General features: G+C 43.1%; 1 protein-coding gene across 5 annotated transcripts in view; it reads left to right on the top strand.

Moving 5' to 3' along the window:
• Positions 1–13,996, top strand: part of cracd (capping protein inhibiting regulator of actin dynamics) — a 325,587-nt gene that overhangs the window by 157,119 nt on the left and 154,472 nt on the right. For all 5 annotated transcript variants that reach the window (XM_051927802.1, XM_051927800.1, XM_051927801.1 and 2 more), the window contains one exon: positions 12,415–12,496. The gene's annotated coding sequence lies outside the window, so the exon portion shown is untranslated. The remainder of the gene's footprint in view (positions 1–12,414; positions 12,497–13,996) is intronic.

Genomic DNA, 13,996 nt, shown 5'->3' with positions numbered 1-13,996 from the left:
TTGAAGCCGATGGAGAGAGTAAAGTAAAGGAATAGTACAGATAGGCCAGAAACAAAATATATACTAGTCAAGCAGCTGTATTCTGTTTCTTATTAAACCTTTGTACCAAGTAGTCAGATGATAATGGTTTTACGACTCACAGTACATTGCATATTTGATTAAATGCAATGATAGTATCAAAAAAAATTAGTTTAAAGAAGGAAAAATTGGAAAAACGGCAGACAATGAAAACAGAATAACAGAATATACCCTCTAAAAAGTGGACTCCTAGTCACTCATAGGTTTGGTGTCAATAGATTGAAGACTAGGTAGTAGTCATAACTACAGTTTTTCATATTTTCCTTAGTATATGAATTTCTTTGGTCTCATAATTCCCACATTTATTTGAGATGTAACCTAGTGTAAAAAACACAAACCAGCAAAAAAACTAACATAAGTTGTTTCCTATTTGTCACTATGTGAAGATGATCAAAGACATTTTCCTTCACTTCAAAGCACTGACCATACTTCCTATCATGGCAAAATGCCATTTTGGAAAGTCCTATGGGCACTATTTAAAGCTGCTTCCTGAAATGCCAAGCTTTCACAGGTATTGTCTGTCTACACACCTTATGTCACTGCCGTTAGATGTTAATAATTTCTTTGATGTTTGATCCCATGTATCACTGGCATTGTCTTCTGAATACCCACATGGCAAGTCAGGTCACTTTTACTTTTGGAAGTAGAGATTTGTGTCTTATCTAGTTATCTCAAAAATTCAAATGTGCCTAAACATTGTGCATCACTTTAGTGGTTCTTTATTGTCCATAAAGAAGTCTGGAGATACATTCTACAATCTGTGTGTTTTCCATTGATTTGCTATTAATTCTTTCCTTGACCTTTCTACTTATAGTACCTTTCCTAGGATGGTGCCCTATGAGCGCCCAGCCTGTTTCTGTATTCCGTCCCTGTCTCTACTGAGTGGCTAACACACCTATAATAACTGTCAGTTAATTTTACCTTTTAGGATGTACGTTTTACTCTAGGTTTATAGTTAAATAGAGTCAGTGATCTGTGTTGGGCCCTGTGATGAACTGCTGTCTGACTTAGGTTTGATTCTGGCTTGTATATAATGCCGCTGCTTCTTATGTTAAACGAAAGGGAAAATACTGGATTTAGAAAATGGGTGGTTGAAGGAGAAACCATGTTACATACTGAAGGTAAATTAAATAATCCATACTTTGTTCCCCTATTTAGGGTATTTCAACAGAAAAGGCATATGCCTATTTTTAAACTTCTATTTCATCATTATTTAAATACACTTTAAGACCTTAACAGTTTAATCTACTCATTAAATATATAAATTTCATTTTAAAAGTAATTAATTTAGAAGATTGTGGCTCATTCTCATTAACCTAGCTAATTAAATCCTTTTAACACTGGGAATAAGATAGTTCTAATAAAAGTTTTAAATACTTATTCATGGTAATGGCTATGTAGGAAGAGATCTGTGCACAAAGTGCAGGTACCCATTTCTCTTGTAATTTTTTTTTCTGTTGTCTTTAAACAGAATCTTGGTACAGCCTTGAAACTCACCAGTTTTTTAGATATTGCACTTAAAATTAACCCAATTCCAAGATCCAGGGATCTGGAGCCTATAGTGGTAACATATATATATTAAATTATATTTAACTAGAAAGAGAACAATTAGGTTTCCATTTAAATGTTAATGACGAGCATATTCTAGTTGACTCTACCATCAAAAATAATTTGTAGGTAACCTGTAGGGTATAGTTTAATTTATTAATTTGCAACAGTAAAGGCTGAAAGGAAGCCTGGCTCTGTTTATACTGTAAAGGAAAATGCAAAATGCAGAATTCAAGTTATTAATGAAGTCAAGTCATTTTTTTTCTTTCAAAGCTCAAAAGCATTATTATATCATGTATTTTTACACATGCAGTTTTCAATACAATCCAGCCATCCCTGTTAAAAGGTAACCTCAGAGATATGCAGATGGATGAACCTATGGTGCCCTGTGAGGCAAATTGCATTTTGTGAGACTCTAGGACTGTGTTTCTGGTATGGATGTGAAGAACACTGGAGCACCACAAGGAACAGTCCTGTCTCCTTTTCTCTTCACTCTGTACACCTCAGATTACAAATACAACACAAGGTCATGTCATTTGCAGAAATTCTCAGATGATTTTGCATTTATGGGGTGTATTGATAAAGAGGATGAGACAGAGGAGAAGGGTCAGGTGGAGAAATTTGTTTATTGGTGCAATGAGAATTGTCTGCATCTTAACATCAGCATAATCAATGGATTTGCTATTGACTTTTACTACACCAAAGAGTGTCTGTGTTTGGTCATTATTTAAGGAGTGGATGTAAAGGTGGTCCGTTCCTGAAAGTACTTGGGGGACCATACTGTTGTAGTAACAACAGTAACAGCACCAACCAGTGTGTCTTGAGAAAGCACTTATTGGTGCAGAGAGATCATGCTAACTCCAAGCCAATAAGGAGTAGAATTTGTGAGCTCTGTGAGGCTGACATTACTGATATACAGAAAATTCCAAATTCAAAAATAAGGATTCAGTGTTTATGTGATGTTAAAATGTAATAGCTTCAGCAAGACATGACATCTTTTTCAAAGCTACACTACCAAACAATAGTGTAAATAAATTTTCTGCTAAACATTTGTTTACAGCTGCTACAGTTGTTAGGATGTTAGGACATTTTATAAATCACTTTCGAAATTTAAGTGGTGGTTGTACTTTTATAATAATTTGAATTAGTTTATAAAATGCTGCACAGTGACAGAAATTGGATGGGGCACTGTACAAAGGAGACTTTTCACAAAGAGCAGAGTTGAAAGCAATCCACATGGAATACATCTGTCTTGCTTTCCAGGTTGTGAGACTCACGTGCCTCACCTCACACATTGAACTCAGAATTGCCAGCCGTGAGCTTTTCCAATCCCAGTGTCGCTGCATCCACGCACGTCAAATTAATTTTTGACGATCGCGCTTCTCCTGCTCATAGCAACACTTGGACCAGGATTTCTGGGACCTCACTCACCCGGATCAGGTGATGCCCTGCAAGGGCAGCGATTGGCTCTTATCTCAGACCTTCCCTGAGGAGGGCCATCGAGTGATTGGACACTCTGTATGTGACCTCTACAGTGAGCTTAAACAAACCTCCTATGATGGAAAACAATTTTGGACGGCGTTTTCCCTTGCCTGGATGCGGGTCACTGGGGCCCCACTCTGGAGCCAGGCCTGGAGGTGGGGCTCGATGGCGAGCGCCTGGTGGCCGGGCCTGCACCCATGGGGCTCGGCCGGGCACAGCCTGAAGAGGCAACATGGGTCCCCCCTTCCCATGGGCTCACCACCTATGGGAGGGGCCAAGGAGGTCGGGTGCAGTGTGAGTTGGGTGGTGGCCGAAGGCGGGGACCTTGGCGGTCCGATCCTCGGCTACAGAAGCTGGCTCTTGGGATGTGGAATGTCACCTCTCTGAAGGGGAAGGGAGCCTGAGCTAGTGCGCGAATTTGAGAGGTTCCGGCTAGATATAGTCGGACTCACCTCGACGCACAGCTTGGACTCTGGAACCAATCTCCTTGAGAGGGGCTGGACTCTGTACCACTTGGAGTTGCCCCCGGTGAGAGGCGCAGAGCGGGTGTGGGTATACTTATTGCCCCCCGACTTGGAGCCTGTACATTGGGGTTTACCCCGGTGGACGAGAGGGTAGCCTCCCTTCACCTTCGGGTGGGGGGATGGGTCCTAACTGTTGTTTGTGCGTATGCACCGAACAGCAGTTCGGAGTACCCACCCTTTTTGGAGTGCCTGGAGGGGGTGCTAGAGGGCATACCTTCTGGGGACTCCCTCGTTCTGCTGGGAGACTTCAATGCTCACGTGGGCAATGACAGTGAGACCTGGAAGGGCGTGATTGGGAGGAATGGCCCCCCCGATCTGAACCCGAGCGGTGTTTTGTTATTGGACTTCTGTGCTCGTCACGGATTGTCCATAACGAACACCATGTTCAAGCATAGGGGTGTTCATATGTGCACTTGGCACCAGGACACCCTAGGCCTCAGTTCGATGATCGACTTTGTGGTCGTGTCGTCGGACTTGCGGCCACATGTCTTGGACACTCGGGTGAAGGGAGGGGCGGAGCTGTCAACTGATCACCACCTGGTAGTGAGTTGGCTTCGATGGTGGGGGAGGATGCCGGTCAGGCGTGGTAGGCCCAAATGTGTTGTGAGGGTCTGCTGGGAACGTCTGGCAGAGCCCCCTGTCAGAAGTAGCTTCAACTCCCACCTCCGGCAGAACTTCGACCACATCCCGAGGGAGGTGGGGGACATTGAGTCCGAATGGGCCATGTTCCGTGCCTCTATTGTTGAGGCAGCTGACCGGAGCTGTGGCCGTAAGGTGGTTGGTGCCTGTCGTGGCGGCAATCCCCAAACCCGTTGGTGGACACCGGCGGTGAAGGATGCTGTCAAGCTGAAGAAGGAGTCCTACCGGTCCATTTTGTCCTGTGAGACCCTGGAGGCAGCTGATAGGTACCGGCAGGCCAAGCGGAATGCAGCTTTGGTGGTTGCTGAGGCAAAAACTCGGGCGTGGGAGGAGTTCGGGGAGGCCATGGAGAACGACTTTCGGACGGCTTCGAGGAGATTCTGGTCCACCATCCGGCGTCTCAGGAAGGGGCAGCAGTGCAGTGTCAACACTGTATATGGTGGGGATGGTGCGCTGCTGACCTCGACTCGGGACGTTGTGGGTCGGTGGGGGGAGTACTTCGAAGACCTACTCAATCCCATTAACATGCCTTCAATGAGGAAGCAGAGCCTGGGGACTCAGAGGTGGGCTCCCCCATCTCTGGGACTGAGGTCACCGAGGTGGTCAAAAAACTCCTTGGTGGCAGGGCCCCGGGGGTGGATGAGATACGCCCGGAGTTCCCTCAAGGCTCTGGATGTTGTAGGACTGTCTTGGTTGACACGCCTCTGCAACATCGCATGGACATCAGGGACAGTGCCTCTGGATTGGCAGACGGGGTGGTGGTCCCCCTCTTTAAGAAAGGGGATCGGAGGGTGTGTTCCAACTACAGAGGGATCACACTCCTCAGCCTCCCTGGAAAAGTCTATTCAGGGGTCCTGGAGAGGAGGGTCCGTCGGATAGTCGAGCCTCGGATTCAGGCGGAACAGTGTGGTTTTCGTCCTGGTCGCGGAACAGTGGACCAGCTCTATACCCTTAGCAGGGTCCTGGAGGGTGCATGGGAGTTTGCCCAACCAGTCTACATGTGTTTTGTGGACTTGGAAAAGGCATTCGACCGTGTCCCTCAGGGAATCCTGTGGGGGGTACTCCGAGAGTATGGGGTACCGGCCCCCTTGATAAGGGCTGTTCGGTCCCTGTACTATCGTTGCCAGAGCCTGGTCCGCATTGCCGGCAGTAAGTCGAACCCGTTTCCAGTGAGAGTTGACTCCGCCAGGGCTGCCCTTTGTCACCGATTCTGTTCATAACTTTTATGGACAGAATTTCTAGGCGCAGCCAGGGCGTTGAGGGGGTCCGGTTTGGTGGGCTCAGGATTGGGTCACTGCTTTTTGCAGATGATGTTGTCCTGTTTGCTTCATCAGGCCATGATCTTCAGCTCTCTCTGGATCGGTTCGCAGCCGAGTGTGAAGCGGCTGGGATGAGAATCAGCACCTCCAAATCCGAGACCATGGTCCTCAGCCGGAAAAGGGTGGAGTGCCCTCTCAGGGTTGGTAGCGAGATCCTGCCCCCAGTGGAGGAGTTCAAGTATCTCGGGGTCTTGTTCACGAGTGAGGAAAGAATGGAGCGTGAGATCGACAGGCGGATCGGTGCGGCATCCGCAGTAATGCGGGCTCTGCATCGGTCTGTCGTGGTGAAAAAGGAGCTGAGCCGCAAGGCAAAGCTCTCAATTTACCAGTCGATCTATGTTCCTACCCTCACCTATGGTCATGAGCTATGGGTAGTGACGAAAGAACGAGATCGCGAATACAAGCGGCTGAAATGAGTTTTCTTCGCAGGGTGTCTGGGCTTTCCCTTAAAGATAGGGTGAGAAGCTCAGTCATCTGGGAGGGGCTCAGAGTAGAGCCGCTGCTCCTCCGCATCGAGAGGAGTCAGATGAGGTGGCTCGGGCATTTGATCAGGATGCCTCCTGGACGCCTCCCTGGTGAGGTGTTCCGGGCACAGGACACGTTGGAGGGACTATGTCTCTCGACTGGCCTGGGAACGCCTTGGGATTTTCCCCGGAAGAGCTAGAAGAAGTGGCCGGGGAGAGGGGAAGTCTGGGCATCTCTGCTCAAGCTGCTGCCCCCGCGACCCGACCTTGGATAAGCGGGAGACAATGGATGGATGGATGGATTGCTTTCCAGGCATCCATCTTCTGAATCTGCATTTTGTATTACAGAGTTTTGGGGAGCTGGTGCCTATTTGAGCAGCTTTAAGTGAAAGGTAGGAATCATGTGCAGGCAAGACACCAGGCTGTAGCAAGACATTTGGATGCACACATTAAAACTTGTTCATACTTAAGAGCCCTTATGAAAATGAAGTCTTAGACTTAGACTTAGTTCCTCCCATGCCGGGTGGCGCATTGGGCGCTAAGAGATCGCCAAAGAATTCGGTCAGCAGCTTCGGCTTCGTCTCATGATATGTCTATAGCACGTAGGTCTTCATTGAAAGAACGCCGCCATGTTTGTTTTGGGCGGCTACGCTTTCGTGTGCCATGGGCGGGCGTTCAGCTCATAGCGATCTTTGGAAGGCGATGTATCGGTTGCCGGAGGATGTGGCCAGCAAATCGAAAGCAGCGTTCCGCTAAAGTGATCGTTAGAGGTTGGGTAGTTGTTCGTTGAAGGATTTCGTCATTGCTGATGGTAGGGGACCTTCAGTATTCGCCGTAGGCAGCGTTGCTGAAAGACGTTCAGGCATCTCGTGATCGCTGCAGATGACTTCCAAGTTTCGCTCGCATATATCGCCGTAGGGATGATGGTCGTGTTTAGTAGTCGTATCTTCGTTGGCAGTGTAATGGCGTTAGATCGCCATATTGGTCCCAGTTGTCGCATTACTGATGATGCTTTCCCAATACGGCAGGCTACGTCGATGTCTGTCCTCCCGTCAGGCGCCATGGTGCTGCCGAGGTAGGTGAAGCGGTCGACTTCCTCAAGCTGTTGTTGGCCGATGGAGACTGGGATGTTTGCACGATGCACATGACCTTGCTCTTGGCATCACTAATTCGGAGCCCAACTTTTGCCACCTTGTGATTCTCTTGGTGTTTCAGTAGCAGGTTTTGTTTTTATGGGGTAGGGATGCTGGCCTGACGCCCAACCCTCCTCCTTTTTCATCCGGTCTTGGGACCGGCAGTGGTGGAGTTATGAAAATTAAGTACAGTCAACCCTTGATATATGACTGGCCTGACATGCGAACAATTTGATTTACGACCAAAATTTTTGTTTTGATTTATGACCAACATCTTGCGTTATGACCTGAATGCGGTCACGTGTATCCGCTTGCAAACAGCCGAGAGCGTTCATAAGCGTCAGTCGGAGCCCAGATACATGTGTTTGTGGATGTAATTTCGGTCAGTGCAGTGATTTATATAGTTTTTTTTTGATAATTGCTAAGGAAGGAAGAGAAGGTAACGAAGGTAAAGAAAGTAAAGAAAACACTCACAATCGAAACAAAGAAGGAAATTGTGCGGAAATATGAGAGTGGTGTTCGTGTGACCGATCTCGCTAATATGTACAGCATGTCAAAATCCACCATCTCGACAATTTTACAAAGAAAAGATTTTGTATAAGGAGGCTCCTTCCAAACAATAATCACCTTCCATTTCATTCTCCTCCTCCTCCCTTCCTGCAGCCCAAAGATGTCAAATTAAATGGTGAGTACAGTATGAAATTGCTGTTTCTGGTAGGCTAGGCACTTTTTATAACTTTTTGGTTAGTACATTAGAAAAAATATTGGTGTTCTGGTAAATGATGCACATTATACAACCCTTTTTTATTATGAAAAAGTTAAGTAAGTGTTGCTGTGGGAGGTTCGGAACGCATTATGGGTATTTCCATTATTTCTTATTGGAAAAATAGTCTTGACTTACAACCAACTTGAGTTACAACCAGCCCTCGTGAACGAATTGAGTTCGTAAGTCAAGGGTCCACTGTATATGTACAATATATTTTAAAATGTGTTTCAACCATTTTAAAATGTTATACTTTAAGAATTAACTCTATTATAGTGTCTTTCATTATATTGAAATATATTGTCATTTTTGTATATTGTACTATATTTTCCTAAATATGCAATATAAATATTTTAAAAATACTGTAAAAACTATTTATAATATACTGTAAGGTATCTTTTAGAATTTTCAGTGTATTATAATGAGACATATGTAAAAATACATTAACATTGCATTAAATATTTCATTCAAAACATAGGTCACATATGTAGCTTATATTGATAGAGTCTGGACCAAATGTATAAACTGACCTAGTATAAGTTAGAAATTTTATTCAAAGTGGAGTTTTGTCATTAGTACATTACTTGCTTTATAATTTGGAACTGAAAGCAAGCTTGCCAAAGCATCACTTTTAGATTATAATGGGTAAAATGTGGGCTCTATTTTTATTTTACATAAGTGATTCTGTAACAGCAGATTTGTGATAATACAAGCATTAGAACTGCACATTTGTGCACATAGCATATACAGTATGATATTTTGATGGATTTTAAGATTATTTTTCAAGCTTACATACAAAGAAAAAATGAAACTGACAACAGATAAAGTACAAATAACACTACACCAACATACTGTAAACCTTTCTGATTGGTATCTTTTTTAATTCTTTCACATTTTTGTTTCTGATAGTAAGAGCTGGGTTATCATTTTAATTGTAATTGCGACCCAAAAGTGGATTGTGACGCAGTGGTTGAAAAGCACTGTTAATGCTTAAAGTGCATCTGGAAACATATTGCTAAAATAAATTATAGAAAATGTAGATTTTGTTATACTTCAAATATAATTTAAAAAATTAATGCTATAGTACTAGGGTGTTGTACCGTGTTAGCCATTATGAATGTAGAGAAAAGCCAAGCAAAATAACATCTTTTATTGGCTAACTAAAAAGATTACAATAAGCAAGCTTTCCAGGCAACTCAGGCCCCTTCTTCAAGCAAGATGTAAATTAATGCTTGAACTAAATATAATTTACATTATATTGAAAGTCATTTCCACATATTTATGTGATGTATTGCAGTATATTTATTTTTCATAAGGAATAAATCTTTTTAGGGCATGGGAGGACACCAGAATACTAAAGAATGTCATGCAGACACAAGGAGAATGTGCAATTCCACACATACACTTGATTGGGCTAGAAGTTTGTTTTGTTGTCTTCCCCTTTATACTCTTTATTTTGTAGACCTTAAAATATCTTAAATCCCAAACACTTGCCACTCTGTAGTCAGGTACAATACCACTTCCTCCCCCCTTCCCTTCTTTATCTATAACCTTAGGCAATTAGGCAGAATGAAAGAACCAGCAGGAGATAGTTACACTTTAAATTAACTAATGTATTATAGATAATATGCTGAAAATAATAAGCACAAGTAAAATGAGTGTGACAAATATACCATTACAATAACAATAAAAATGTAATATACTGCTCAAAAAATTAAAGGAACACTATTTAATCAGAGTATAGTATCAAGTCAGTGAAACTTCTGGGAGATTGATCTGGTCAGTTAAGTAGCAGAGGGGTTTGTTAATCAGTTTCAGCTGCTTTGGTTTTAATGAAATTAACAACAGGTGCACTAGAGGGGCAACAATGAGACAACCCCAAAACAGGAATGGTTTAAACAGGTGGAGGCCACTGACATTTTTCCCTCCTAATCTTTTCTGACTGTTTTCTCACTAGTTTTGCATTTAGCTATGGTCAGTGTCACTACTGGTAACATGAGGCGATACCTGGACCCTACAGAGGTTGCACAGGTAGTCCAACTTCTTCAGGATGGCACATCAATACGTGCCATTGCCAGAAGGTTTTCTGTGTCTCCCAGCACAGTCTCAAGTGCATGGAGGAGATTCCAGGAGGCAAGCAGTTACTCTAGGAGAGCTAGACAGGACCATAGAAGGTCCTTAACCCATCAGCAGGACCAGTATCAGCTCCTTTGGGCAAGGAGGAACAGGATGAGCACTGCCAGAGCCCTACAAAGTGACCTCCAACAGGCGACTGGTGTGAATGTCTCTGACCAAACAATCAGAAACAGACTTCATGAGGGTGGCCTAAGGGCCCGACATCCTCTAGTGGGCCCTGTGCTCACAGCCCAGCACCGTAGAGTTCGATTGGCATTTGCCATAGAATACCGGAATTGGCAGGTCCACCACTGAAGCTCTGTGCTTTTCAGGGTGAACCTGCTCTCATCTGTGAAAGGTTCTGGAGAAGCCGCGGAGAACGTTATTATGGCTGTAACATCGTTCAGCATGGCTGGTTTGGTGGTGGGTCAGTGATGGTCTGGGGAGGCATATCCATGGAGGGACACACAGACCTCTACAGGCTAGACAAGAGCACCTTGACTGCCATTAGGTATCAGGATGAAATCCTTGGACCCATTGTCAGACCGTATGCTGGTGCAGTGGGTCCTGGGTTCCTCCTGATGCCTAGCCTCATGTGGCGAGAGTATGCAGGCAGTTCCTGGAGGATGAAGGAATTGATACCATTGATTGGCCCCCACACTCGTCTGACCTAAATTCAATAGAACACCTCTGGGACATTATGTTTCGTTCCATCTGATGCCTCCAGGTTGCACCTCAGACTGTCCAAGGGCTCAGTAATGCTCTGGTCCATATCTGGGAGGACATACCCCAGGACACCATCCGTTGTCTCATTAGGAGAATGTTCTGACGTTGTCAGGCATGAATACATGGACGTGGGGCCACACCAACTACTGAGTACGATTTTGAATTGCTGTAATGAAATTTCGGCAAAATGGACTAGCCTGCCACATTATTTTTTCACATTGATTTTCGGGGTGTCTTTGAATTCAGCCCTCTGTAGGCTGATAATTTTCATTTCCATCAAACAATGTGGCATTCTTTCATTCCTAACACATTACCAAATCCATATCAGTATAGATATTCCCATTGAGATCTGATGTGTTTTCAAAGTGTTCCTTTAATTTTTTTGATCAGTTTACTTAGGCTGAAATATAACAGTTGCAGTTGCAGCCTAAGTGTGTCTTGCGTCCATCGGCGGCTCTCGTCTTATCTTCATTCTAGGTTTGTCCTTGCTACCACATGGCCTTTGAATGGTTTAATTAAACAGACCCTTGTATTCAACATGGAGAAACTGCAAGAGAGAGAGAGTTGGTCATCTCTTTGTAGCCAGATGGTAAGAGAGAGGAGCAAAGTGATCAACATATTCCAATCACAAATCCTGGACCAATGGGTGCAGACAACTTACTTGGTTCATCCAGGCCTACTTAGGCCACAGTCCAATTCCAGTGACTGAATTAGTCTACTTGTCCCTTCCTGGACCATTAACCAATAAAAGCGCTCAGGTACAACCCATTCCCTATTTGCCTTGTGTAGTTGTAGCCTGGTCCTGCCAGCTAGGCAGATTTTGGCCTTCCACTGGTGGATAGCTTATAGGCTCATGTAAGTACAAACACAGTAACCCATGCCAAACCAATTTGATTCATGCTCCATCCCTCCAACCATTAAGTACTCATCTTAAATTATTCACAAAAACTTTGGGAGGGTTGTTTTTGGTTAGGTAAACACCAAAGCACCACTGTCCTCACAAGTAAAGTAAAACATGCCTCTTGAAACACTATTTAATATTACATTTGGTTTGTCTATCTTACAAATAAAGACATACAAAATATTTATCAACTTATATTCTACATATTACTGGTTTTACACTCCACTGCAGAATTTAATGAATGTGTTTGTAACTATGAAACAGTAGCTGTACCACCTTGTAACCCATAATTACTTAAAAGCCACATTTACAGTACATGTATACTTTAGCTTTCCTTGTTAATGTTTAAATAATAAATAAAAATGATCTCAATTCACAACTTGGTAATACTAGATGGGGTTACTCCTGATTTGCAATGCTGATTTCATTAAACAAAGCAAAGATAATCAGATTCTATACCTTGCTTACTACATAGTACTGGAAAAAAAGCTCCAAAAGGAGAAAGAGAAAAATTGCCTAATCTTTTTTTCATTATTTTTTGAGTTTTTGGGTAGGCATGAAAGTTATGAAAGAAACATAACTATCAGGAGCTTAATTAATCTAAGGCAGCAAAATAAGAAGTGTTAAGTTTTGGGTTGACATTGATCTTTTAAAGCGTCTTCCATGTTCAGTGATCATTGGTCATTCTCATGTTCTTTTCCTTTTTCATCTTTTCATTACAGTGTTAATCTGGAACTTCAGATTTGTGTGACCTTGATTTATATTTTTTTGGAAATCAGATGATGAAGTAATCGTTTCATGGGGGTAAGAAATTTCTCTTTTAGTAGACCAAGTTTGAATTTCATATCTGCATTGTTGGATTAATTCTTGCATCTTTTCCCAAACTGTAATATTTAAGAAATACATTCAGAATATTATTTGATTTACGTGCTTCTGAAAATTGTTTATTAATATGACATTTTCATTTGCTAATCTCACCCTGTGATGGGCTGGAACCTTGTCCAGGGCTTGTTCCTACCTTCTGCCTGATGCTTGCTGAGACAGGATTCAGCTTCCAAAACCCAGTTGTGGATGAGCAGGTTTAGAAAATGAGTGAATGTTGTAATCCAACTGCATCTCTTAACCCTCACATTAGTGTTTATGCACTTTTGTATAACGTGCACTAATCCATGTATTGATTAGTTTTATTCTTAGTAATATTTCATATGCATTCCTTTCAAATTGAGCTGAATCTCAACCCTTAGGCTCTCTCAGACAGCTGACTACATACACAAGATCTTAGGACTTTTGTACTGCCCCAAGTGTATGTTTGTCTGACCGTTATATAAAATTTTGTTTTTTATTTAAGCGTTTATCTGTTCTGAAAAATCTCCTTAGATTGTCAATGGCATGGCTTTTTCAGACTCTTCTCCATCACATTCAAATTCCTCAGGTATGTTGTGTGTTTTGTGCTTCAGATGGGACTGAGCTGAGCTGTTTGTACTGAATAAATGCAGATATTGATAATAATCCATCCATCCATCCATTTTCCAACCCGCTGAATCTGAACACAGGGTCACGGGGGTCTGCTGGAGCCAATCCCAGCCAACACAGGGCACAAGGCAGGGAACCAATCCTGGGCAGGGTGCCAACCCACCACAGGACACACACAAACACACCCACACACCCAGCACACACTAGGGCCAATTTAGAATCACCAATCCACCTAACCTGCATGTCTTTGGACCGTGGGAGGAAACCGGAGCGCCCGGAGGAAACCCACGCAGACACGGGGAGATATTGATAATAATACTGTATAAAATAAACAAGTACAACCATATACAGTGGTGTGAAAAACTATTTGCCCCCTTCCTGATTTCTTATTCTTTTGCATGTTTGTCACACAAAATGTTTCTGATCATCAAACACATTTAACCATTAGTCAAATATAACACAAGTAAACACAAAATGCAGTTTGTAAATGGTGGTTTTTATTATTTAGGGAGAAAAAAAAATCCAAACCTACATGGCCCTGTGTGAAAAAGTAATTGCCCCCTGAACCTAATAACTGGTTGGGCCACCCTTAGCAGCAATAACTGCAATCAAGCGTTTGCGATAACTTGCAATGAGTCTTTTACAGCGCTCTGGAGGAATTTTGGCCCACTCATCTTTGCAAAATTGTTGTAATTCAGCTTTATTTGAGGGTTTTTCTAGCATGAACCGCCTTTTTAAGGTCATGCCATAGCATCTCAATTGGATTCAGGTCAGGACTTTGACTAGGCCACTCCAAAGTCTTCATTTTGTTTTTCTTCAGCCATTCAGAGG

The sequence above is a fragment of the Erpetoichthys calabaricus genome, chromosome 5 (assembly GCF_900747795.2).
Source record: "Erpetoichthys calabaricus chromosome 5, fErpCal1.3, whole genome shotgun sequence".
Taxonomy (NCBI): Eukaryota; Metazoa; Chordata; class Cladistia; order Polypteriformes; family Polypteridae; genus Erpetoichthys; species Erpetoichthys calabaricus.
This window is presented reverse-complemented; position numbering and strand designations above follow the sequence as displayed.